Here is a 27,970-nt window from a genome sequence, read left to right on the forward strand (position 1 = left end):
GCATTTTCATTTTTATGAATCTTCTTTTGAACATACTCTTTATTTCTCAGTTCAAATTTATCATTTTATTTTTAGGTAATATTACTTTGTAGAATTTTTCATCAGTTGTATAACTGTTTTTTCAGCTTAAATTGGCAAATATTTTATTTCATTCTTAATATAATTTCATACATTTATATAATTCTCAAACATTTGTTTAAAATATATAAACTTAGAAAATGCGTTCATTTAACTTTTAGGATAATTTTTTTTTATAGTGTGTTCTATGCATTCAATTTTAAATGTATAGTACCAAAGTCAACTTGTCTACACACACAAGAAAAATTTCATAATTTGGATTGTAGTTAATTTAATATTTATGATGTTTATATAATTTATTGAAACTGAGATTTCACAGTAAATACTATTTACTGTACTTTTTCCTGATTTGAGGTTTTTAATGTTAATTATGCTTGTAATCATTTGATTTTTTTTAAAATGTTTTTCTAAGGAATTTTTCTTAGTTAAAAGTAACATCAGGCAGTCATTTTTTTTGCAAGGGCAATTTCAACAAGATCCTTCTTCAGTAAAATTTTAATGTGAAATTACATTATATTGTTTTAATTAGACAATTGAATTCTGAATTATGTTAAAATTTGTTTAGACAATTTTTCTTTGTATAGAAACCAAGCATATTTTTTTCTTTTTTGACAGTGTACATCCGTGCATTTATGTTTATTGTATACATTGGCATATGTTGATATAAAGACCCGTTTAATTGACACTGAATATCAAATGAGTTGAGTATTTACCTGGTTGTATTGCTTCAGCTAATATGTTAGGATGATCTTTGTTGGATGAACTATCTATACTTGCACATTTATCTATTGTTTTTCTATTAGATAATCTGACAGTCTTCTTAACCATTCAGATTTCCTTTACTGTACAAGAGACTTTGATTTTGCAGTTTTCATGTGGCTGTTTCAGTGAAGTTAATACACAGAATTGGTAGTATTTTAAGTGATGGGTAGTTGAAATTAACAAAGTTTTTTAATTATTAAAATATGTTACTTTTGTCCAAAATTTAACTCTTGTTTATGCTAAAATCTTTAACCATTCATTTCTCTATGAAATATAATTTTCGTGCATAAAGTCTGAGAAAAATAGTTTATCTAGTAGCTCCCAATCCTAGTTTTCTTTGAAGTAGACCTTTTTTTCTTTGTTTAACCTCCAGGACCATCATTCGGTATTGCTTCAGAGAATGAGATGAATGATTTGTAGGTGTGTGAAAATCCATGCCCGACCGGGATTTGAACCCAGGACCTCTGGATGAAAGGCCAAGGTGCTACCAATCGCGCCATTAGCGGTACAAAAAACATTGATTTTGCAGTTTTCATGTGGTTGTTTCAATACACAAAATGATTTGTAGTGTGTGTGAAAATGCCATGTCTGAATGAAGTAGACCTCTTATGACTCCATAACCTATTCCCACAATCCTTCCCTTGCTTGAAACATTTTTGCAGTGCTCTTTTAGAACGGCTACCAGCTGTGCTCTCATATCTGTCATTATGTACTTCCAGTTGTTAAATCAGGAAACATTCATTCAGCAGCTTCTTCAGCCTAAGGAAACGACAAACTATCATAAGCAGTTATTTCTGTTGAATAGGGAGACAGGTAAACCTGAGGAATTCTGTCTCTGACAAGAAATCCTGGGTTAGACGTGACAAATGTGAGTTTGTTATCAAGGTGCAGCTATCCCACATTGCATTGTATTCCCACAGGTCTGGCCTTTTTTCCTGATTTGCAACACAATGATGATAGAATCTCCAGACAGTACTGTTTGTTGACAGTGTGGATGCATATACATGATACACAGCTGTACGATAGTAAAAAAAAAACCAGCATTGTTTTCATTTTGTTCCTCACCTAACTTAATTTCTTCAGTCTTGGGAGATGATGGTGTCTTCCACTGTGACAACTGAACTTTTATTTCTGGGTTGTGCCCATACACCCAATATTCATCACCAATTATGGTCATAAGAAAGTTAGTATTACTGTTGGACTTTACAACGTCCTGTGCAGTATAAAAATGTATATCTTCCTATTCAAATGAAAGCACTTTTGTGACAGATTTTGCAACCACTCTGTGCATATCTAAATCATCTGTTAAATTTTTGTGTTGAATCATTACTAATTCAATGTCATTTGCAATTTCTTGGACAGTAAGCTAACTATTTTCCATTATCAAATTCTGCATGTTATTAATGAGGTTTGGATTTTGGCTTGTTGACTATCTACTAGTGCTAGTTACTCTCAGCTGAATTTTTGGTATTTTGAAAACTGTAATACCACTCTTTAATCTTTGTACAGCTTCATTTCCAAAACCCTGTTTTGCCTTGGCAAGACAAGTCATGTATAAAATAAAAATGTAAACACCTACTACACAAATACACAATAGCTGCTGAACAACAGAAACCATGTACAAAAACTAATTGTACACAATAATAAACATCAAAACAGTTGAGGCATTTGTCGTATCATGACACCAGCTTTCCGATGCCCTCTTCAAAGAAGTTTGCCATCAGTGAGGTAAGGTACGTCTTGACAGCCTCCTGAAGTAGTTCGTCGGTGAAGTGTTGTCCACCCACCCGTGCCTTCAATTCTCAAAAGAGGTGAAAATCACTAGGTGCTAGGTCTAGATTATACGTTGGATGGTTGAAAACATCCCACTTGAATTGTTTGAGAAGATGTTGTATCATGTTGGCACAGTACGATCATGAATTCTCATGGACCAAAACCATGCCTCCTAGTTTGTTCTGGATCGATCTGCAAAGGTGAGATAAAGATTCACAATAAACTTCCTTTGTTATGTTGTCCTCTGCTCTATAAAGTTCACCAACAAGACACATTTATTGTTCCAAAAAACTACAGCCATTGTTTTCCTGTTGCTCAGTGTCTGTTCGAACTTTTTTGGCTTGTTTGGAGAAGTTTGCATCCACTGCTTAGACTGTTCTTTGGTTTTGTGGATTGTGACACAGGATCCAAGTTTTATTGCTGGTAGTGATAGACTTTAAAAACACCCTCCTCCTCATTATTGTAACATGAGAAACTTTAAGGCTGATGACATTCACTGTGATCGTCACTCAAATTTTTGGGACCCAACATGAAACAAATTTCTGGTACCTTAGATCTTTAGTCACAATTGTGTACAGAGAAGACCTTGGAATCTCTGGGAATTTCGCAGAAAGTTCACTTATCGTAAACCTCCGTTTTGTCACGGACAAAATCATCAACACACTCAACCAGGCAAACAGTAGCAACAGACTTGGATCCTTGCCCACCTTCATCATGGATGTCCATTCGCCCTTCTTTAAATTCCCTACACCTTCCCATACACTACCATTACTCCAAGTGTTTTCACCATACACTAGGCTCATTCTGCAGTAGATTTCATCAGTGCTACATCCTTCTACTTGCAGAAAACATATTACAGCTCACAGTTGGCAGGAGCATCTCTCTCAAAAATTAAATCGTTAAAAAATAAACCAATTAAGTAAATTTTCTCGTGTACTTTTAATAATACTTTTTTCGTTTCTTGTTTGACATGTTTTGTTTAAGTTTCTTTGACATTAGGAGGGAAGGATTGGCTAGTTTTTGTTGTTTTTTTTTATTATTATTTATATATGTGTATTTTTATGATGACATATATAAATTAAATAGGTAAGGGATTGATTAAATAATTCTAGATTCTTACCAGTTGTTGAATCTTGTTTCAAAAAGTACGTATGTTTACAATTGGTTGACAATTTATTACTGGAATACAGTTAAATTAATGTGTTACAAAGAAACTACTTTTATATTTATGTATAAAAAAAAAAAAATAAGAACTTATATCCTATAGTTACAATATGAGGGTGAATATTATAGTTACAATATTCTGTTTTGCAAATATGCTAAGTCTAACTAGGATTCAAACCCACAAACTTCCAGATGAATGGTTGAGAGAGATCTTACTATTGTTTTAAAAAAGTTGAGTATTATAAAAAAGTATTTTAGATGTATTTTATAAAAACATAATTATTTTGATTTTTTTTAATTTAATTGAGAGAATAACATGTTGGTAATGAAATTTATTCTCTGTTAATGTAGATTAACAATTTGTCTATTGTTAAGAAGTAAATAATCTTAATTTTGAAAGTTGTCATTTTTCTTTTATATTATGTTAATAAGGTAGTAAAAAATGTATGTCAGAAAAACGTTAACCATAACTATTTAATGTCTATTCATTACATGATGCGTAGAATAAATTATATACATATATATATATGTATGATTATTTAAAAAACATATTTTAATACTATGATTATTTTAATAGAAATTTTAAATAGTGTAATTTAATTAATAATTATCTATAAATAAATATTATATTTTAATCATAAAGATATTTAATTGTATTGATAATATACACAAATGTTGTTTTAAATAAATTATAAAAGAAGTACATGCAGATGAAATAAGAAGAGCACAAATTATTGCATTTTAGATGCAGATGCTTTTTTAAAGTATCAGAAAAAATTGAAGTAATAAACTATTTTTTAATTGTTATTGTTAATTTTAATCTATTAGTGGTGATATTATATAATATAAAATGAATTGTATATTTTAATGCACGCTTATGTACTGTTCACAAATTATTTGTGCCCTAAAATTTAGATAGTGTGCAATTCATAATTAATGAAGTTAATTGTTCCTTCAGTGATTATATTATTTAAAATTAATTATGGTTCATTGAATTAATTATTAATTACCATAATTAATTATTTTAATTTAACAAATTATTTATTATATTTTATTATATAAGTAATGGAGCTAGTCATGAATTTAATGTTTTGTATATATAATTTTAGTGTCAATAAATGATAATGATTTAATTTACGTTTTTTATTGTTGTATAATCCTGATTATCTGATCTACATCTTAGCCTGTATAACGCATTGAATATATATTACAGAATTTTTTCTTCATTTTTTAAAATTAATATCTTATTTATAAATATAATTTCTTTTCAGTAGCATAAATAATAAACATGTATTTTTGTGTATTTTGAGAATAATGATTTTTTTCACTTAGTTCAGTAATCATGAAATGGGTTTATCACAAATGGCGTATTTAATTTTTCAACAAATTTATCACTTGCAATGGAATATGGCTTTCTTCACTTGTTTTGTGCATTAGTTCATCCTTCGCTAAAGGAAAACAGTTTATTTTTAATGAATAGAAGTATGAAAGACTGATTTAAATCAGTCTTTCATACTTATTCGGTGTACAATGGATTACAAATATTATAACCGCTACAATTCATGTTTTTAATGTTCAATGGACTCTTACAGCATTTTTCTAGTCGATTGTGTTAGTTTTTTTTTTTATTAAAAATTGTATCAGCTGTGGGATAGATGAGGTGAAATAAAGTGTAAGAACATCATTACTGACTTCTTATTAAAAATTTATCTGTATTAACCGATAGAAAATAAGGCTGGAACTAGCAGTTTATAGAGGCATTGGCAAGACCCCAATTCATATTTCACAGCAAATGGAAACCGATGAATTTCGAGTGCGCATGCAACAAAAAAGAATCCCAATATTATTGTCCATTGTGTCCTTCGCAACCGGCTCTTAATTTAACTCCTTGTATTGATGAAATCAACCGTAAGTACATTTAGGCTGGTTTACATTTAGTTTCAATTTTTTATTGTAATTATTTCCATTTTAATATTTTATTATATTTACTACTGTTTATGTTATTCCTTTGAACTTTTTCAGTAATGTAATGTATTATGATCGTAATTGATTAAATATTAACATTTTGTTTGATTATTATATTAAAATTAAAAATTATCAATATTCTGATATTTGTGTTTTTATTTTATGTCTCGTCCAGTATAACAATTTACTTTGTTAAGTCTACAAAGTTCATAATATAATGCTACTATTACTGTAGATTGTACAGTATGAATGAAACTAATGAAAATATAACACGATAATTATTTTGTTGTTTGGTGGAGAACGCGTCTTCCCAAATCAGTTGATTTAGAATTCGAGAGTTCCAGCGGTCAAGTCCTAGTAAAGCCAGTTATTTTTATATGTATTTGTACTAGATCGTGGATATTGATGTTCTTTAGCGGTTGGGTTTCAATTAACCAAAAATAAAATATGAGTTTACAAAAGGAAAACAAAAATATAGATTTTTCATAAGTTTCACTTAAATTTGTCTAAATAATTCTCAATTGAATTCTATTTATTGTAACTGAAATACTACTAGTTGGAATATACTTACACGGGATATTTTTGATTTAAAAAAAAGAAAGTATTTTTGAGAATTGTTACAGTTTTCAGAAGCGATTGACACTTTATGTCTGGTTGTAAAAAATGAGAAAATCTAGAAATCTGATTTTTTCTTTTAGATTAAAGTAGTACCCGAGTTAATTTTAAAAGCCAATAAAAAACAGTTATTTGCTGAAGATAAAAATTGAAAATGTTAAATTTAAAATATCAGCTGGTTTGATAGAGCTGAGTTTTAAAAGATATATATTTCCACCATAGATAGTTTGAGAATAAATAACGTAAAAATCTAAAAAACTAGTTTCTGCAAAAAAAAAATAATTATAAGATGATAATAATCGTACCAAAAAATTAGAGATCCGGAATTAACATTTATATTTCTAAGATTACTAAAGTAATATTCAATAGAAGCTCTGGTTAAAATATTGAAAGAATTTGTCAATAACACTAAAGCATTATAAAATAAACATACCAAAAGTTAAAATTTAAGGTTGAATTTCGAAACCCATTCAAATAAAAATGACAGTAAGACAAGATGACACATCGTTCAATTTCGCTCTGGAAAAATCGATTGAAGAATAGAATATGAAAATACAAATACTTGTAAAAAAAAAATACTAAAGTCAACATCTAAATGTTTACATTTTACCATTAGCTGATGACATGGTAACTTTGGAAAAAACTTTAGATGGGAGAATGAAATTTCAATAATCAGAAAAAAGTGCAAACAAAATCAAGCTATAAATTTAATATAATGGATTCGAATAATAAAAGTAGATGCAAATCATGAAAATTTCAGAAGAATCAATCAAAAAGTTGAAACGCTTACGTAAAATCATTACTTTAAATGTATTAGAAAAAAAAAGAAATAATCTCCAGAACACAAAAAATGAAAAGTGGCTTTCATCTTAAAGAAACATAAAATAAAAAATTCCTATTAAAAAACAAAAACACTATAAAACCATGGTTTTCCAGACATTTTGTATAGTACAGAAGGCATACAGAACTTCTAGGAAAATCTAGTAATTGTCGAGAAAATTATTTTAAGAAAACTCTACTGCGAAAACTCAAAGATATTGAGATGATATTTATAAATTAAACAATTTTTGAAAAGTCATGGAATTAGAAAAAGAACTAAATTTTACGGTCACTTGAATGGAACGGATGAAACTAAATTAATAAAACAAATATGTAACTTTTTTTTGAAAAAAGAAAATCAAATAAGCAAGTTCTCGATGAGGATCGATTGAAATTCTCAATTGAAGAACTCGAATTATTAAATATTTCCAAAGAAACAGAAAATGAAACACAGTGACTGGACCAAAGAAAGGAGAGAAAAGTTTAGGGAAAACTGAAACAATTTGGAAAAGAAAGAACTCTGGACTACGCCTGGTGGATCCTTTCAAGGTCTAATTGCAAACAAAATAACAGGATACGTTATAACGTTTGAAATGTAGTTTAGCTTATCAAAACAAAACTGAATAAATCTGTTATAACACTCTTGGCTATTGATTCTGTACATTATTCTATTTATTAGTTTACATCTTTTTGCATTGACAATTGGATTGTAATTAACAACTGAACGACTGTAATTACCAAATTTATCTGGAATGGCAAAAAAAAAAAGATCTTCGGCAGATTCACTTTATAATTTCATCCGGCTTAAAAAGCCAAATAAAATAACTTGATCAAAAAATTAACAATTTTTCTCAAGAATTCCTAAGACTTTAACTTTTTTAAAACTATAAAACTTTTCTTAACTATAACTTTTTTTAAACTACAACAAAAGCGGCTTCTTCAAAACAAACAATATACTACATTTAAGAATTCATTCAGAGTTGTATCTTACTGGAAAAATGTTTTATCTGAAAGAATGTCTTCATGAAAATAATTTTATTTAAAAACATTTCATTACAATGAATAAACATTGAAAAGTATTTTTTTTTTAAATAATGATTGCCTTTACATAGTCATTTTTTTGAAGATACTTAATGCTACACATTAACTTAACACAAATTAAGTAACAGAACCACCTATGATCTTACCCGTTCATGTTCCGTTTACTTCTGCTGGATTATATAATTCTCTGATACAAGCATCATGAAGTGTTATTTATAAATATTATATTCGCTCAAAAAAGTGAAATTAACACGCTAAAGAACATTAGTTTTGCCTGAAGTCTTATACTGTTCGAAAGCCCAATGGAATTTCTAAGGAAAAAATAATAAAGTTGTAAAATAAAATATGTAAATACAGCACATAACTAACACTTTTTGGCAGTAAAATAAGATATGCAATCCATAAAGAAAAACAACCGCAAGTTTAGAAATTGAATTACAATGTTATAAATTAACATTCAAGATTTTGTACCCGATTAAAAAACAATTAGTTTAACATTCATTCTCAAAGCGGGTGATAATGCTCCCTTGTGAGCGCTGGAGGCATTCACGGGGCCCAAGAAGATTGGGGTTGTTCAGACGGTCAATGAAGGCAATGACTGATTAAAAAAAGGATAAAATTATGTTTTCCTGATCTTTCAAACTAAAATTAAACACCTACTACATACAAAAAATTTTTCAATCGAAAGCTTTGTTTTAATTATTGTATTGTTATGTTGAATTTTTTTTTTTGTCTTCAGTCATTTGACTGGTTTGATGCAGCTCTCCAAGATTCCCTATCTAGTGCTAGTCGTTTCATTTCAGTATACCCTCTACATCCTACATCCCTAACAATTTGTTTTACATACTCCAAACGTGGCCTGCCTACACAATTTTTCCCTTCTACCTGTCCTTCCAAAATTAAAGCGACTATTCCAGGATGCCTTAGTATGTGGCCTATAAGTCTGTCTCTTCTTTTAACTATATTTTTCCAAATGCTTCTTTCTTCATCTATTTGCCGCAATACCTCTTCATTTGTCACTTTATCCACCCATCTGATTTTTAACATTCTCCTATAGCACCGCATTTCAAAAGCTTCTAACCTTTTCTTCTCAGATACTCCGATTGTCCAAGTTTCACTTCCATATAAAGCGACACTCCAAACATACACTTTCAAAAATCTTTTCCTGACATTTAAATTAATTTTTGATGTAAACAAATTATATTTCTTACTGAAGGCTCGTTTAGCTTGTGCTATTCGGCATTTTATATCGCTCCTGCTTCGTCCATCTTTAGTAATTTTACTTCCCAAATAACAAAATTCTTCTACCTCCATAATCTTTTCTCCTCCCATTTTCACATTCAGCGGTCCATCTTTGTTATTTCTACTACATTTCATTACTTTTGTTTTGTTCTTCTTTATTTTCATGCGATAGTTCTTGCGTAGGACTTTATCTATGCCGTTCATTGTTTCTTCTAAATCCTTTTTACTCTCGGCTAGAATTACTATATCATCATCAAATCGTAGCATCTTTATCTTTTCACCTTGTACTGTTACTCCGAATCTAAATTGTTCTTTAACATCATTAACCGCTAGTTCCATGTAAAGATTAAAAAGTAACGGCGATAGGGAACATCCTTGTCGGGGACTCCCTTTCTTATTAGGGCTTCTTTCTTATGTTCTTCAATTGTTATTGTTGCTGTTTGGTTCCTGTACATGTTAGCAATTGTTCTTCTATCTCTGTATTTGAACCCTAATTTTTTTAAAATGCTGAACATTTTATTCCAGTCTACGTTATCGAATGCCTTTTCTACGTCTATAAACGCCAAGTATGTCGGTTTGTTTTTCTTTAATCTTCCTTCTACTATTAATCTGAGGCCTAAAATTGCTTCCCTTGTCCCTATACTTTTCCTGAAACCAAATCGGTCTTCTCCTAACACTTCTTCCACTCTCCTCTCAATTCTTCTGTATAAAATTCTAGTTAAGATTTTTGATGCATGACTAGTTAAACTAATTGTTCTGAATTCTTCACATTTATCTGCCCCTGCTTTCTTTGGTATCATAACTATAACACTTTTTTTGAAGTCTGATGGAAATTCCCCATTTTCATAAATATTACACACCAGTTTGTATAATCTATCAATCGCTTCCTCACCTGCACTGCGCAGTAATTCTACAGGTATTCCGTCTATTCCATGAGCCTTTCTGCCATTTATGTTGAATGCGCTATCATTATTGTTGTTATATAACAGTATAGATACAATTGTAATTTTTTTGAAAGCAATTTTAATAAAAATACTTTTAAATATGATTAAATGTGCATTATAATTGCTCTCATTTAAAATCTAAGTTTCAACTCGGAAATAGGATATGCCACGTTCAAAAACATTAGTTTTTAAACGTTACTGTTTTTAAGAGCGCATCTTAAAAACAGTAATTGCAATTATTATTTTTTAAGGATGGTTAAGTTTAAAAATTTCGGGGCGCTAGCAAAGTTTTGATTCTAATGTGAGCAACGGGAAAAAGTTTGAGAATCAAAGATTTAAAAGAACGTTATTACATATAAAAGAAGAATCGTAAATATTTTCACTGTATAATTAGGCTGGCCAGGGGTTTGTTAGGCCATTCATCATTCGGCCATTACCATTTTACTTTATAAGTTTAAATTTCCAGGATCTTACTATGCACAATGTTGTGGAATCATCAAACTGTACGTAGTTGCACTAGGGTATCATCTTACCCAAGCCTCCCTCTCGCCGTTGAGTTAGTTATAATTTAGTAATGGTAAAAAATATGACAAGATATAATGTTAGGAATTAATTAACATGTAGTATTTATTAAACGCATTGAGATCAAAAGATAAGTAGAATTTTTGGAAGCGTTCACATAACTTGAGCTTATAATCACAAATATAAATAAATTTTGAATCGTTTTGTAGAAGGGAAAAGTTAAAATTTGTTTTAAAACGATTAAAACAAAATTGGAGAAAAACTGACTCTTTAACCTATTCCATTTTTTCTTCCTTTAAAAATCTGAATTCTAGTTTTAATTCTCCGAATATGTTTTTTTACATTTAATTTTTAATTAATGAGTATATAAGGTTTAAAGTTTGACTACCGGTTTCAGATTAACAAAATTCTTTCTTTCAAAATTCCTTATGCGGCTATTTATATCAGCTATTCCTATTATTCCAGAAAAGAGCCGATAATTAGCTACACATGTCTTGGAAGAAAAATTACTTTAATCTGAAACTCGATTATTAATAACTTCAGTTTTATGTCGTTTTTTGTCATGCTGTTCAACGAATAAATGCGCTATGCATTTCACAATAGCATTATTACAAATTTGAGTTTATAAACAAAAACTTTTGAGGCTTACATTTAAATCATGTGCGAGAAAGTAAATATTGATGCGTTTCTTTAAATACAAGTATTAAACACCTTAAGCACACAATTAGAAATAGATAGCTAGGATGGGTAAATCATTAGACACTTCTTATTTGGCGGCAATATCCAGTATGCTTTAATAATATTAAAAATAATTAACATGAAAATTAGAACTAACAACAAGCACGAACAATAAACGCAACTTTGTTTACAAGCATTAAAAATAATATTAAAACGGTAAAAAATTTCAGACAAAAGATACACCAAAAAGTTAGGTCTAAGTTAACTATAAACATAAAGCCTTAAGAGTTACTTATAGTTTTATATTATCTAGATAACACAATTAGAATCAATACAACTGTAATATTAGTGTAATATTTATGAAAATGGGGAATTTCCATCAGACTTCAAAAAAAGTGTTATAGTTATGATACCAAAGAAAGCAGGGACAGATAAATGTGAAGAATACAGAACAATTAGTTTAACTAGTCATGCATCAAAAATCTTAACTAGAATTTTATACAGAAGAATTGAGAGGAGAGTGGAAGAAGTGTTAGGAGAAGATCGATTTGGTTTCAGGAAAAGTATAGGGACAAGGGAAGTAATTTTAGGCCTCAGATTAATAGTAGAAGGAAGATTAAAGAAAAACAAACCGACATACTTGGCGTTTATAGACCTAGAAAAGGCATTCGATAACGTAGACTGGAATAAAATGTTCAGCATTTTAAAAAAATTAGGGTTCAAATACAGATAGAAGAACAATTGCTAACATGTACAGGAACCAAACAGCAACAATAACAATTGAAGAACATAAGAAAGAAGCCCTAATAAGAAAGGGAGTCCCCGACAAGGATGTTCCCTATCGCCGTTACTTTTTAATCTTTACATGGAACTAGCGGTTAATGATGTTAAAGAACAATTTAGATTCGGAGTAACAGTACAAGGTGAAAAGATAAAGATGCTACGATTTGCTGATGATATAGTAATTCTAGCCGAGAGTAAAAAGGATTTAGAAGAAACAATGAACGGCATAGATGAAGTCCTGCGCAAGAACTTCGCATGAAAATAAACAAGAACAAAACAAAAGTAATGAAATGTAGTAGAAATAACAAAGATGGACCACTGAATGTGAAAATAGGAGGAGAAAAGATTATGGAGGTAGAAGAATTTTGTTATTTGGGAAGTAAAATTACTAAAGATGGACGAAGCAGGAGCGATATAAAATGCCGAATAGCACAAGCTAAACGAGCCTTCAGTAAGAATTATAATTTGTTTACATCAAAAATTAATTTAAATGTCAGGAAAAGATTTTTGAAAGTGTATGTTTGGAGTGTCGCTTTATATGGAAGTGAAACTTGGACGATCGGAGTATCTGAGAAGTAAAGGTTAGAAGCTTTTGAAATGCGGTGCTATAGGAGAATGTTAAAAATCAGATGGGTGGATAAAGTGACAAATGAAGAGGTATTGCGGCAAATAGATGAAGAAAGAAGCATTTGGAAATATATAGTTAAAAGAAGAGACAGACTTATAGGCCACATACTAAGGCATCCTGGAATAGTCGCTTTAATATTGGAAGGACAGGTAGAAGGGAAAAATTGTGTAGGCAGGCCACGTTTGGAGTATGTAAAACAAATTGTTGGGGATGTAGGATGTAGAGGGTATACTGAAATGAAACGACTAGCACTAGATAGGGAATCTTGGAGAGCTGCATCAAACCAGTCAAATGACTGAAGACAAAAAAAAAAAACAACTGTAAATAATTAATTAATGTAGAACGGGTTCAAAATTCACATTCATATTATGTACAATTAAGAAAATTAACTATATGTCATTACTTACTTTTAGTAATGGACCACGGCACAAAATAGTATTTCATTATCTGCAAAAACCAATCGGTAGACCTACCAAAAATTATTTCTCTTAGTAAGCATTCAAGCAAGATTATTTTATGTAACAAATTAATCTACATCGTTAAATTGAGTAATAGTTAACGTCACGGTTAGAAAGGACGCTGATAGTGTACAACAATGTCATGTTGCTTACACGATGTACGAAACAAACTTAATCTGCCAACATTTTTGGTGCATTTTTTGAAGTTTACGTGTGAAACAAGTGAAGAGAAAGTGTTATAACATTTTTTGTTTCGAAAGAAACTTTGAATATTAAAAAACTAAGCCCGATAGAAAAAATTCATTAACATATAAGAAATTAGCATACAAAATAATATAAGAAAAAGCCATTTTATTTAACAAACAAAAAATTAAAAATTTTGTTGACCGGTGTAAAATTATTAAACTTGTTTTTAATTTAGAACTGATAAGTTAATTATTAAATACATTGCATTGTGCGCACTACCGATACCATCCTATTTATAAGTGTATTACATCAGTGTAAATGTGTATTTTATTATTAAGTCAAAATGTATTTTGTTTTGCTTTCCTTTCAGATATATTTGCATGCCCCATTTAGTGTTATCACCCCCCCCCCCCCCAAACCAATAGGGGGGGGGACACACACCAGGTTGAGAAACACCGATCTGGACAGTCATCTGCTGTAATGTGAACTTTTAGTTCTTTTTTTCTATTTAACATAGCGACCTTGACCGTTATAATTCCAGAGTTTATTGAAGAGCGTGCAAATTATATTATAAAATGCATTACACGATAAGTACGGATACAATAGGGCACTTATGCGGTTTGTTCCACCCCAATATTTTTTTTATTGTTAAGTTAGGTTAGGTTAGTTTACAGAAATTTTAAGGATCTTGGATACACCCGTTTTACAGTCTATCGTTGTAAAAATTTCGTTGACCCTCAAACCGGTGCGTACACCAATCACATCGAATTAAAACGGCAAAATTCAAAAGAAATGCATAAGCAACTGTTTTGGTACCCACAGAGAACTTTTGCAGTCATATGTGGCGTAAAATGTATCCTTATAACGATTTTTTATTTTTGTAAACACGTTTCAGAGGAATAGCCTTACAATTAAAGTTTTGTTTGACGTTTGTAATTTTCAAATAAAATTTGGTTAATCAGGTCTTTCAGTTTCAATTTAATGCGCGTTAAGCATTTTTCATTGTTTGCACCGTCATAACAATTAAACTTTTGTTTGGGGTGGACCAAACCGCATAAGTACCTACAACAGGCAAACAAAAATAATAACACTTATTTAAGCTGTACTAAAATAATATAAGAAAAACTTACCGCGATCAATAATGAGGATCATTATCTGAAACGTACAAGAAGTAACAATAACTGTTAAACAAGAGAGGACACAGAAACGATAACCTAATTTGTAACCTAACTGTGTAAACAACCCAAGACTGACCGCTGTATTTCATAAGCGTCATTGTCACCACGTGATTTCCTGTCGCTCCCCACCACTGTAACAAGCCCGCCCTCTAAAATGCACTTCCTCTCTCATAATAACCGACCGACCGACCGACACAGTTTAATATTCATGTTTACAGATTTCATGACATTATACATAATAATAACTGAACCAAATTTTCGCTTAAACCGATGTGCACATTAACAAATGAACGTAACCAAGGTACCCAAACTATAACGATAAGGTTTTCAATTATTTCTTTTTACCAAATATTCAATTTGGATATAATTTACATTCACGCATACTATAACTGCCCTTGGATATAAAAAAAAAACTCGTGCGCGCCCGTTAACATATTATTAAATATTTACTTCTTTTAATATAAAAAAGCAATTTAAAAAACGTAGACCCTATCCGTCTTTAGTAACTAATCAGAAAAAAAACAACAGGATCATTTTGTTTTAATAAAGATCATAAGAAATATTAATGAATACATAAGGGGGTTATATAAAAGGATTATTTCTAAATTTATCTCATCAAGCCGACTACCGTATTTCACAGTACAGCCCAGCCCGCCTAAAATACAAATACACACACGAACACGCAAACACACATTTAGTATGGATTTAATTCAAAAATTATATTTAGAGATCACAAAGTAACATATAATTATAATTTTTCGTGTCTCATATCATTTCTGTAATCAATTTTGTCACCTCGGTAACGCAGTAGAGAAACCGACTGATATAGTGAAAGATACGGATTTGATTCTCGACTTGACACCGGATCACAATTTTAGCCGGTTTAGTCGGGTTTCACTACTGAAAATAAGAGTAAACTGAAGATCTCAGATTCAGTTCTCGGTTTAGAATTAGTATTTTTCTCAATAATTATATTTACTCCACTTTCCGAGGTGGAGTAATAATATCTTTCCTCTTATCCGAAAGGTCCCGGGTTCGTATCCCGGTCAGGCTTGAAATTTTAATTCGCTTCAAAATTTCAATACCGTACTTCCACAAAACCTCCAACCTAATACGGTGAATATTTAATAATAATAAATTATCGAATTAAAATAGTATTATCGTTTCCGCGAGCAGAAAAAGTCAGGTTTTGTACACGTCTGCGTCGTATAATTTCCAGTTCTTTTCGTTATAATTTCTTAACCGTCCTATGTTCAAAAAAAAAATTGGAATTTTTTTTCGGTTTCAGCACAAAATCACATACTTGTTATAATAAATATTAAATAAGTTAAAAAATAGACTTAATCTTCCCTCAGAACACAGTTTTATTTTATTTAACATTTTCATTCAAAAATATTATGCATTATAATAAAAAAAAAAAATCGAGATATGCTGCAATGGTCTCGGGTTCGATTCCCGGCTTGGATCATAAGTACCTCAATTCGTAATGTATATCCGAGTATCGGTAATAAAAAAAAAAGCTTAAGTTGAAGATCCTGGGTTCGATCTCATAACACAATCGGATTTCAAAACATGATTTTATTTGTAATATTTATAAAATAATCCGTTTAGAATCAATTTGGGTAATTTTTCGTAAAATGCCTGCCATCAAAAATAATTATTAAGCAGAAGAAATATGGTAATATGATAAAGGTCAAGGTTAATGAGGCATTTGTCTGTTGATAATTATGTTTGTAATAAAATTATAAATTTGTAATAATTTAACCAAACTTAACCTACACTCGCTAACCTTGACTAGCGAGCGAAGCGAGCGTAGATTAAGTTTGTTAATTAATTATATTTATAATTTTTTAAATTTATTTTCTTATTTCAATATATTGAAATAAATTATATCGCATAAAAAAGTATCTTTTACGTATTTATCTTGTAAGTACGCGTATTTATTCGTTAATTATTATTTTTGTTAAAATGTACTTTACACAAACGGGTGTTCCGCACAGCGCTAGTAGTTTAACCTTGATCAAGGACTGGTCTGGCGGCGATTGGAGAGGGTGACTCACATAGCACAAAGTAAATTGTAGACAGCGCGTCGGCAAGCAGTTCCGTCGATGTACGATGATTTATAAAGTTATCCGACATGAATTAAACGAACATTTATAATAGGTTTTTTAAAATTTATTTTACTCGCAACGACAACATCCAGAATATCCGCATTATTTTTTTCTTTTCCTCCGGGCCAACCGTTATGTATCGCTTCACAGAATGAGATGAAATAGCAATTTTATAGCGTGTGAAAATATCACGCCTGACCGGGATTCGAACTCGCGACCTCTGGATGAAAGGCCGAGACGCTATCACTCGCACCACGCGAGTTAACCGCCCACTATCACGCGCATTTTTTTTAAATTGCTTTTTTTCACGTTATGAATTCTGATAATAATGTCAATCGTAACCCGAAATCGAACCCATAACGTTTTATCCGACAGTACTATCTTCTCGCAATTATTATTTTCACACTGTTTCCTATAACAAAATTAATATTAACCCGTAATTTAACAATCTGTTTTATTTTATACGTATATTACAATAATTGAAGCTAAATGTATTATAAAAATGACATCAGAGGTTACATACTAATGAAACGTGTAAATAGATTAATTTTTTTTTTACCTTCGGGTCCACAGTTAAGTTATCGCTTCAAAGGATGAGATGAACAATTTGTAGCGCGTGTGAAAATGCCATGCCTGGACCGGGTTCGAACCTGGGACCTCCGGATGAAAGGCCGAGACGCTACCACTCGCGCCACGGAGGCCGACAAATAGATTAGGTTGCATAATATTAACCTAAAATACAGAAACATCTTGTATTACAGATCAAAATTACAAAATAACTTTACAAATAAATTCATAAAATAGTAATTTAAATTTTTGCTGAGGGCGGTAAAATATATAATGAAGGTTAAGAGGACACGATGTAACGATATTTTTTTAATATAAAAATCTACTACGATAATCGATTAAAAAAAAATCCTCGATTTCGGAACAGTTTCAATGAAAGACGTTTCTAAAATTCTGTCATATTGGAAACCACATACTGTATTCATTCCATGAAAGTGGATTAATTTTTAACCCCCCTATAAATCTCTGATTCCGTAATTTTTTGGTTGTGTGTATCAAACGCACGATAAAATTAATTTTTCAGCAGTTTTTTTAACATTGTCACGAGTAGTTACACACAAGTGAAGAAAAAAGTAATATAACCTCATTACATTAAAACTAAAAAGATTATTTGTAATCTAATTAATTTTTGATATACTTAAGCTTAACTATAACTAATTAATTAAAAATAATACAATAAGAATTTAATACCTTTATGAAAGTTAGTTAGTTTTGATATAATCGTTTTAGAAATCGCGAAACATATGATTTGGTTATCAGACTAAACCTATTACGGGATTTCTTCTAAAGATGTGTATATTTTGAAAATATTTTTATTTAATGTTGTTAGTTATTTATATTTGTAACTTTATTTATTAAATTTTCTATTGTAAAAAAAAATCATGTTACAAATAATTATACACGTTAAGTAAAACCGATAAAAAAAACAACGGTCTCTCATTTTGCCAACTTAAATTTAAATAAAGAGATCTGTATTTAAAATAGTACCTAATTGTATAAATAAGTAAAACTATTAACAGATTGTAATTAATACATTAATTAATATATATTATTTAGTTTTATTTACAAATATTATTTATTTAAAAGTTATAAACGTATTTTTTTTTAAATATTCTAGTAAACAAAAATAGATGACCGCGGATGATTATTATCAGACTTTTGTAGACCCCACAAACCTGTCATACGTTGTTCAGATTCCGAACCGAAAACATCGTTCATCGTTTCGTATTAGCTTAAAAAGTTATTTTCCTGGATTTAAGGTAAAATTAGGATAAACTTATTGAAAAGCAGCATATTTATGCGAGGAATAATAGTTATTAAGTATTTAAATTAATATAACAAATTAATATTCAATTTTTGCCGGTTACTGATTTATTATAAAGCCACGTGCTTTAGACTGTCTAATGTTAAAAAATTAGAAAATTAATTTTTATGAAATAGATAAATCATTTAAATTGTATTTAATATAATATTTATTGTTATGACATTTATATGTTAATATGATTTTCTCATTTTTTAATTTGATATATTTTTTTTAATAAAAAATTGTTTCAAGGCTGTAGTCTTTTGTCCATGCTTTCATGGCAACATTTTGGTTTTTATAAATTGCAAATTCTAATAATTTGTAGTTTGTTCAATATACTGCTGCTTGCTCTATATATATATATTTTTTTTTTTTTTTGTCTTCAGTCATTTGACTGGTTTGATGCAGCTCTCCAAGATTCCCTATCTAGTGCTAGTCGTTTCATTTCAGTATACCCTCTACATCCTACATCCCTAACAATTTGTTTTACATATTCCAAACGTGGCCTGCCTACACAATTTTTCCCTTCTACCTGTCCTTCCAAAATTAAAGCGACTATTCCAGGATGCCTTAGTATGTGGCCTATAAGTCTGTCTCTTCTTTTAACTATATTTTTCCAAATGCTTCTTTCTTCATCTATTTGCCGCAATACCTCTTCATTTGTCACTTTATCCACCCATCTGATTTTTAACATTCTCCTATAGCACCACATTTCAAAAGCTTCTAATCTTTTCTTCTCAGATACTCCGATCGTCCAAGTTTCACTTCCATATAAAGCGACACTCCAAACATACACTTTCAAAAATCTTTTCCTGACAATTAAATTAATTTTTGATGTAAACAACTTATATTTCTTACTGAAGGCTCGTTTAGCTTGTGCTATTCGGCATTTTATATCGCTCCTGCTTCGTCCATCTTTAGTAATTCTACTTCCCAAATAACAAAATTCTTCTACCTCCGTAATCTTTTCTCCTCCTATTTTCACATTCAGCGGTCCATCTTTGTTATTTCTACTACATTTCATTACTTTTGTTTTGTTCTTGTTTATTTTCATGCGATAGTTCTATATATATATATATATATATATATATATATATATATATATTTATATGACTGATATTTTTAAAAATATAATGAATTCCTACAATTTAAAAAAAGATGATGCAATCAGTTGAAATTTGCTACAGCCTAAATTAGGTGAAGATTATGCAATGCAGTTTATTGAAAAATAGTTTTACAGTCTATTAATTTATTGGTAAAATGTTTATCAATTTATTTATTAAATTATTTATAATAAAAAATGTGTACGCCAAAGATTGTTACATATACTGAAAACAAAGGTATATGCAGAAAGATTAATTATTGTTTAAATAATTAATAGAAAAGTGCATATTAGGGATTATGACATATACTGATTATTTCAGTTGAGGTAACGCACCAGTTTACATAGACAGCTTTCATATAAAGGCTGTTGTGAATAAACTGCTGCTTGAAATTTTAATTTGCATCTATAGCTTAAGAAATTTTTGGGGTAATGACTAGTTCTTTCCTCAAAAAAAAAAGTAATTATTTAATGAATTTAATCAAAAATGCATCGGTTTAAAATTAAAACCAGTTATTACTGGAATTTTTTAAGTAACTGTTTAATTAAAATTTTTAAATTAGATAATGTTTATTAGAATGATGGAACGAGACCAGTAAAATATTATGCTATAAGTTGGCAGTAATATTATGCTTTCATTAGTTCTGAGATCACTTGTAGATCCTAGATAACAAAATGAATTCAGTTGTTATTAGCAGTAATATTACATTTATTTACAATCTGTAGTGTTTTTTTACACGTATTCTTTTGTACATGTTTACAGATTATTTTCCATCTAATATTATTTTAGTAATATAGAATTCAAATAGGACATAAATAAGTTATTAGGCTTTTTAGATACACAAAAGTGACCTTATTATTTAAACTATACTTCTATAATTTTTTCATGATTTTTAAAAGTAATTTTCAGTTAATTAAAATCTGATTGTGATATCTAGCATTCTTAACAAAAAAATCATACTAACACATGCACATCTCCAAACATTTCAAACAATAAACTTCTGTAATTAGAATGAATTCTCTCACAGTTTTGACAAACTTTTCATTTATGAGACCTTCGCTATTTCGCAGTCTGAAATGCACTGATTTTCACAGTACAATGCACTCACTTCATAAGTTCAATAACTCAAACGGTCTTCATCAAATTTTCACACGCACAACATCAGTTACACTACTACAGCATATCTAAGTTTCAATGAAAATGATGTACGCTAATGTATATAAGGAACTTAAATTTTAAGTGAATGATATTTTAGTACTTCTCGTACCTCAAAACGTAAAGAAAATTCAATTTCAACCCCTCAAACCCACCGTTTGACTGAAAATAATATACTTTTTTTTTTCAAAAAAACAGTTAAAAAATGTTACATAGCTTTATTGTTACATATGTTAATTATCAACAGATATATTCATTCATTTATCACACAAGAGGTCTTAATCGTTATGAAATGAATTATTTCTCATTTTAATTAATTGCCTTTGACAAAGTTTGGCATAGCGGGCTGCTTTATAAGCTAGCGCGATCGGCGATCCCCTACCGCTATGTCAGACTGATGCGGTCATATCTGCTAGACCGACATTTTGTCGTGCGCGTAGGGGAAACGATTTCCTCCACCAGAGAAATAGCCGCTGGGGTTCCCCAAGGAGCAGTACTTTCCCCGTTCTTGTACACTTTGTACGTGAACGATATGCCGCTGTCGGAAGGGGTCAAAACGGCCCTTTACGCGGACGACACGGCATATTTCTACGAATCCGCAAATGTGGATTACGCGGTCCGGAGGCTCCAAAGGCAGCTGGACTTAGTGGAACCGTGGCTCGACATGTGGAGAATCAGGGTCGACGGTGAAAAATCGGTGGCCGTGATGTTCACATGCAAGACACGAAAACCGACCAGAGAGCTGGAAATCTCAGGGGAGAAAATCCCTTTTGAGAAAACGGTTAAGTACCTGGGGGTGGTGTTGGACAGGCGGCTTACCTTCGGCGAACATGTAAATTATGCGACCCGGAGGGCTAAGGCCGCCAGAGCCTCGCTATACCCAGTGCTGAACAGTGCCAGCCCGTACCCACTGGCAACTAAGCTCCTCATTTTTCGGCTGTACGTACTGCCGATTCTAACATATGCTTACCCGGCATGGGGGGCAGGGTTGAGCTCCTCGCTTCAAAAGAAGATCGAGGCCGTCCAAAACATCGCGTTGCGGACGATCTTTGGAGCTCCGTGGTTCGTCAGGAACGCCACTCTCCGATCTGATGCGAGATTTCAATCCGTGTCCGAGGTGGGGGTGGCGCAGGCGCGCAGACTGTTCGGGAGAGCGGCTGTGTCCGAACACAGTCATCTTCGGGACATCTGCCGAGAGGACCCAACTCCGACAGTTGTAAGGAAGCGGCCTCACGCCGTACTGGACGAACCACCGTGATGGTGCGGTGCGGTAGCCGAAAATCGACAAACCAGGCTTAGGGGCCTCCATATCGCATGAGCCATAAACGGAATAGTGCGTCAGACGCGTTTCCGGGGTCGCGAGTGAAAAGTTTTCGCGAGTTATATAGTTTGAAGACGTCAAACACGGTAAGTCGCGCATAAAACAAAAACGCGGTCTAAATTTAAAAAAAACTTACAGTAAGACAAAATATCCCAGCAATTGCGACTCCTCCGGAAAAGGGGACGCATTGCTCCCTCCTTACAGGTAGTGCCCCATTGTGGCGTATTCCTGCTAGCCTATTTAAGAGTTAGCACCGAAAGGACTTCAGTGGACGGTCTGAAGGGGAATTACGTCGGGAGGACAGGCTTTATAAGCCTAGCCTTCCGCGGTCGGCCCATGAAATGGGTTCGATAACGCTGGTTTAACAACGGATTGGAATGCAATTAAATCCGTCTTAAATTCACTAAAATAATAATAGACAAAACTTGAAAAATTAGATCCGAGATTAAAAAAATAACCCTTTTAAAAACAAGCCCGATTAGAATGATCCAGCAGCAAGGGACTCTGTCCAGGTTCTGCGATAAAGTAGGGAGTAATAGACTCCTGCCAACTTTGCATTCCATTCCATTCCATTTAATTAATTAATTATTTACAATGAAAGATAATTTAAGATTTATGTTTAATTTTCATGCGGTTCCATATTTCTAGAAAGTTGAAACAGAAACCGATTGCATCTTAAGTCGCATGATACAAACAGACTTTAACCATCACCTCTTATAAAATCTTTAAACAATTTTTTTCATCACCGGTCACTGTAGAATCACAAAAATGTTAACCGGCTAGTTTTTTAGCCCTCCAACACTCCTTCATTCTTTCAATGTCCAACATCCTTCTTTCTTTTGACCGTTTTCGATTACTGTATTCTTTCTTCTCCTTCTGGGCCCTAGGATTTTCCTTGTATCAGTCTTTCAGCAAGTTCCAATTTACCTATTCCCCTTTGTTCAGAACTTTGCGTTTGGATTACCGTTGTATAGTAACTGATCTTGCCCGTCCTTGAGATCTGTTTCATATTGTATATGTTCTTTGTAAGGATGTTAGAATTTACTGGTACTGACAATGTTTGTTCCCTTGTCCATTTCATTTAGTCTGTTAACTTCACCCGAGTACCTAAATTTTTTCGTATTTTTAATTTGTTTGAAATTTGTCCAAAACAATTTCAGTGTGTTCTTAATGTACTTGATTTGCCTTTATATATATAGTCGATTATATACTCTGAGAGTGTTGATTCAAACCAAAATTACAAATAGAAGGCAATTAATATTTAATTGTGGAAAAAGACAATAAAAATATTAACCAATATGTAAAAATTACTTAAAATTTGTAAAAACTTGCAGGAAGGGTTTATAAGTACAAATAAATTGTACAATAAAACATGAAACGATTACTAAAATCAGGACATTCGTGAAAAACAAAAAGAACTTACTTCATTTGGTCATTCAATAATAATAAAAATAATAAAAAACAAAGGGATAAGTTAAAATTATAGTTTATATAAAAATATACACGTAACAGTAATAATAATTATAATTTTAACCCCTCAATCAGATTAAATTTTTAATTTTTTTGGAGAAAAGTTGCCGATTGATATTTTCTCTATGTTAATGTTTAAAAAAAAAATTGCTTTGCTTAATTATGGTGACATTAATATATACATAAAAAAAAAAAATCTGTCTTAACTATCTCCTGTCTTAACTACTAATCATATACTAACTATTAACTATTAATTTGGGTAGTTTATAAACAAACTAACTGGTGGTGGATTTTTATGTATATTATATATGTTGCCGTAATATATTTAAACTTAGGTCATTAAGTTTTAGCATAACTGCGACAAAGTATTCAAAGAATTAACTAAAATCTGATTGTTTGAGGTTAAGATATTTTTTTTTTTTTTGTCTTCAGTCATTTGACTGGTTTGATGCAGCTCTCCAAGATTCCCTATCTAGTGCTAGTCGTTTCATTTCAGTATACCCTCTACATCCTACATCCCTAACAATTTGTTTTACATATTCCAAACGTGGCCTGCCTACACAATTTTTCCCTTCTACCTGTCCTTCCAAAATTAAAGCGACTATTCCAGGATGCCTTAGTATGTGGCCTATAAGTCTGTCTCTTCTTTTAACTATATTTTTCCAAATGCTTCTTTCTTCATCTATTTGCCGCAATACCTCCTCATTTGTCACTTTATCCACCCATCTGATTTTTAACATTCTCCTATAGCACCGCATTTCAAAAGCTTCTAATCTTTTCTTCTCAGATACTCCGATCGTCCAAGTTTCACTTCCATATAAAGCGACACTCCAAACATACACTTTCAAAAATCTTTTCCTGACAGGTTAAGATAATTAGTTATTAATTATATGAGAAACAGTTTGAGGGGCGTTTTCTTTTTTCCCTTATTTGGATCATATTTTTTTACTTTTTTTATGTTGCTCACAGTAGAATTCTTTAATAAAAATAAAATGTAAGAACATCATCTTTATATAAACCGTTAACTTGGATAATTTCTCAGAGATATTTAAATTTATTAACTTCGTTTATTTTTCCACATTTTGAATTGAATTTTTGTTATTGGTTACCAGTAATGCTTTATTGAAGGAAATTTTGAACCCTACTTTATCTGCGATTTCTTTTATACCGTTTACTTGTTCTCCTACTATGTGAGATTTTTTGAGAAAATTGCAGTGTCATTAGGAAAGTTTTAGCAATTAATTCAAATAACTTTCAACTTCCAACCCGGTGTTGTTATTTCACGGTGTGTACAAATTTTTTTCATCTTTTTCTCCCGTTCTCTTAATTTTTCTAAGACACGGTTAAAAAGAATTAGCGATAAACTACCCCTTTGCTTTATTCCTATTTTTAATTTTACATTCTTCTGAGAATTTTCCCATGAACTTCTCTTATTATGATTCTATTAGTTATAATTGTACAAATTAAACGGTTGTATTTGTTTCAGAATAATTAATGATATTTGAATCTACTTTTGACCCAGATCCTATTATTGAAGTTGTTACATCGTATAGGCCAGTAATTCTTTCAAATATAACGTTCACTAGTTTAATCTACCAGTATATTTCAGTATTTATGGTGTTATCAACCCCCAATGCAAGAATATTTCTTTTGTTCAATTCTATTCTGATGAGGTGAATAAATTATTTCTATTGATATTATTATAAAAACGTTTTTGCTACTGTTAATAAACTTTGTTTTTCGTCTTCATAATTAAATTGTGCTTTAATTTATGGTAATTTTCACTGTGAATCACCTTCAGCCTATTGTTGTAGCTCAAAATTATTACCTTTTATTCTTTTTTAACGGTCAATTTAATGTATTTATGTTCTGGAATCGATCGATTCCAAATCTTTAGAAACGTATTTTTCAAAAAATATCCTGTTTACATCACGTCGATTTGTTTATTATTCTGAGTGTAAATTCAGTAAAATTTTATAATTTTACTGTTCCCTCTTATCATTTATGTTTTTTCTAGATATTTAAATAATAACATCGAGTTACAACCGTTCTAACCCGGTAAACTAACCGTTTGTGAAACATTACATTGCCCTGTATCTTTACTCGCCTAGTAATTTTCAGAAGAGAATATTCTTCCATTTTTAAAGTATTTGTGTTCTTATTCTAGATTATATAGATAAATTATATTCCGATAAAAAATCATTTGTTCTTACAACGTATTGTAGAGATTATTATTTGAGGACAAGGTTGAAACGGTTTGGGTGACAAAGCATGAAGCAGTATGTGAAAGCTTCTAGAATGACTGGAAATGTTGAAACATAAAATCATAAATTTATTTTTGATTAGGAACTCTCTGTGTAATATTATTATTATTATGCTTTTACGGCCAACATGGGACCACTTAAGTCAATTTTAGTTGGATCTTTTCTGAGAAAAGCGTGTTATTTTACTCTTTCGAGCTGCCCAGTATTTCTTCATCCGTAAACACCCTCTTCGTTGTATTTTGTCGTTTGTCTGTCTTTTGTTTAAATCTAATGCTTTTATCTTTTAGCTTTGTAATTTTTCCAGTTTTATTCTGTAGGTCGGTCAGGGAAATTCCCAATTCTTTCATATCTTCTCTAATTTCTTTGATCCATCCTACTTCTAGCTTCTGGAACCAGAGCTTTTCAATGATATTTCTTGACAGTCTTGTTTGCGGTGTCCTTATGAGATGACCGAAGAAAGAGATTCTTTTTTTCCGCATAGTATCAATAACAGGCTCTATTTCTCGATACACCACCTCATTTGGCACAATCCACCATCGGCCTTCTTTTTGGTGTTTTTTATCGATACACGTTCTGACAATTCTCCTCTCTATTTTCAGAATTTTTTCAATTCGGTTTTTCTGAGTGATTTTGAAAAGGGTCTCGCTTCTGTAGGTGACTTCTGGCTGTACTACAGTTTTATAGCTTTAGTCGAAAGGCATTTTTTGTTATATGTTGACCGAGTTAATTTTTGGGATTTAATCATTTTATTTGTCCTGTTTTGCCATGTCACTTTTTCATTTAAATTATAAGTTATTATTTCCCCTAGATATTTAAATCGTTTTACTATTTTAATTTTCTGATCGTTTACTGTAATGCGCTCTATTAACCAGAGGATCTATGGCCATCAGTTCAGTTTTTTCAAAAGAGATATGAAGCCCTATCTTTTGTACTAGGTTTTGAAGGCTCATGATTTGTGTTTTGGCTTCTTGAATATTATTTGCTAAAAGAGCGAGGTCATCTGCAAATCCTAGGCGATTTAGTGTGACGGAGTTTTTCTTAGTACCCGTTTTTATATTTTTGGGATTTATTTCATACCATTTTCTCATGACAAATTCAAGGGCGCAGTTAAAAAGGAGTGGTGAGAGGCCGTCTCCTTGCCTCGATCCAGTTTTTATGTAGAAGGGTTGAGAAAGTTCACCACTGAATTTCACTCTGGACTGGGTATCGGTTGAAGTTAATTTTATCATGTTTACGAGTTTAGGGTGAAAGCCCAGGTTTCTCAGAATATTCAGCATGGATGGTCGGTGTATACAATCATAGGCCCTTTTAAAGTCGACGAAGGTGATTATTAGTTGTTTTTTCCGTCTTTTATATAAGTCCATCTTAAGTTTTAGGGATATTATTTGCTCCGGGCAACCTCACCATGGCCTAAATCCCCCTTGGTATTCCCCATGTGTAATATATGTATTACTCTGGAGAGAATATCACAGAGAATACCCTTGGTATTCTCTGTGTAATATACTATGAAAATATGGCACTCGTAAGAATATAACATATGACAATTATAATATCTACTACTCTTTATTGTAATGAATTTTATAAATACATCGGCATTAAATTTAATTAACTTCATTATAACTCGGGGCATTTTTCGGTGCGATAGCCACTTAAACGGTAATATTGTTCTGGTCTTATGTTCCAGTTAGGGTGAATAGTAATAAGATTACAATTCAATGTTGAATTAACAGTAACCGGCATAAATGTTTGGTACTTGAGTACGTAACATCTATCAGGTACCATTATCTGTGCTCTGCTTTGCGGTGTACAGCGTAAAATGTCAATTGATAAATGAATAGTA

General features: G+C 31.3%; 1 long non-coding RNA gene across 7 annotated transcripts in view; it reads right to left on the reverse strand.

Moving 5' to 3' along the window:
* LOC142327125 (uncharacterized) overlaps positions 1-27,970 on the reverse strand; it is an 86,805-nt gene that overhangs the window by 17,765 nt on the left and 41,070 nt on the right. For 2 of the 7 annotated variants that reach the window (XR_012756922.1, XR_012756927.1), the window contains exons 2-3: positions 17,507-17,679; positions 8,364-8,528 (exon numbers count right to left, since the gene is read on the reverse strand). This is a non-coding gene — a long non-coding RNA (uncharacterized LOC142327125). Of the gene's footprint in view, positions 1-8,363; positions 8,529-13,421; positions 13,484-14,788; positions 14,814-17,506; positions 17,680-18,204; positions 18,242-27,970 lie in introns of those variants that run through there. The other 5 variants (XR_012756925.1, XR_012756924.1, XR_012756923.1 and 2 more) reach the window with 5 other exon arrangements.

The sequence above is a fragment of the Lycorma delicatula genome, chromosome 6 (genome assembly GCF_047948215.1).
Source record: "Lycorma delicatula isolate Av1 chromosome 6, ASM4794821v1, whole genome shotgun sequence".
NCBI lineage: Eukaryota > Metazoa > Arthropoda > Insecta > Hemiptera > Fulgoridae > Lycorma > Lycorma delicatula.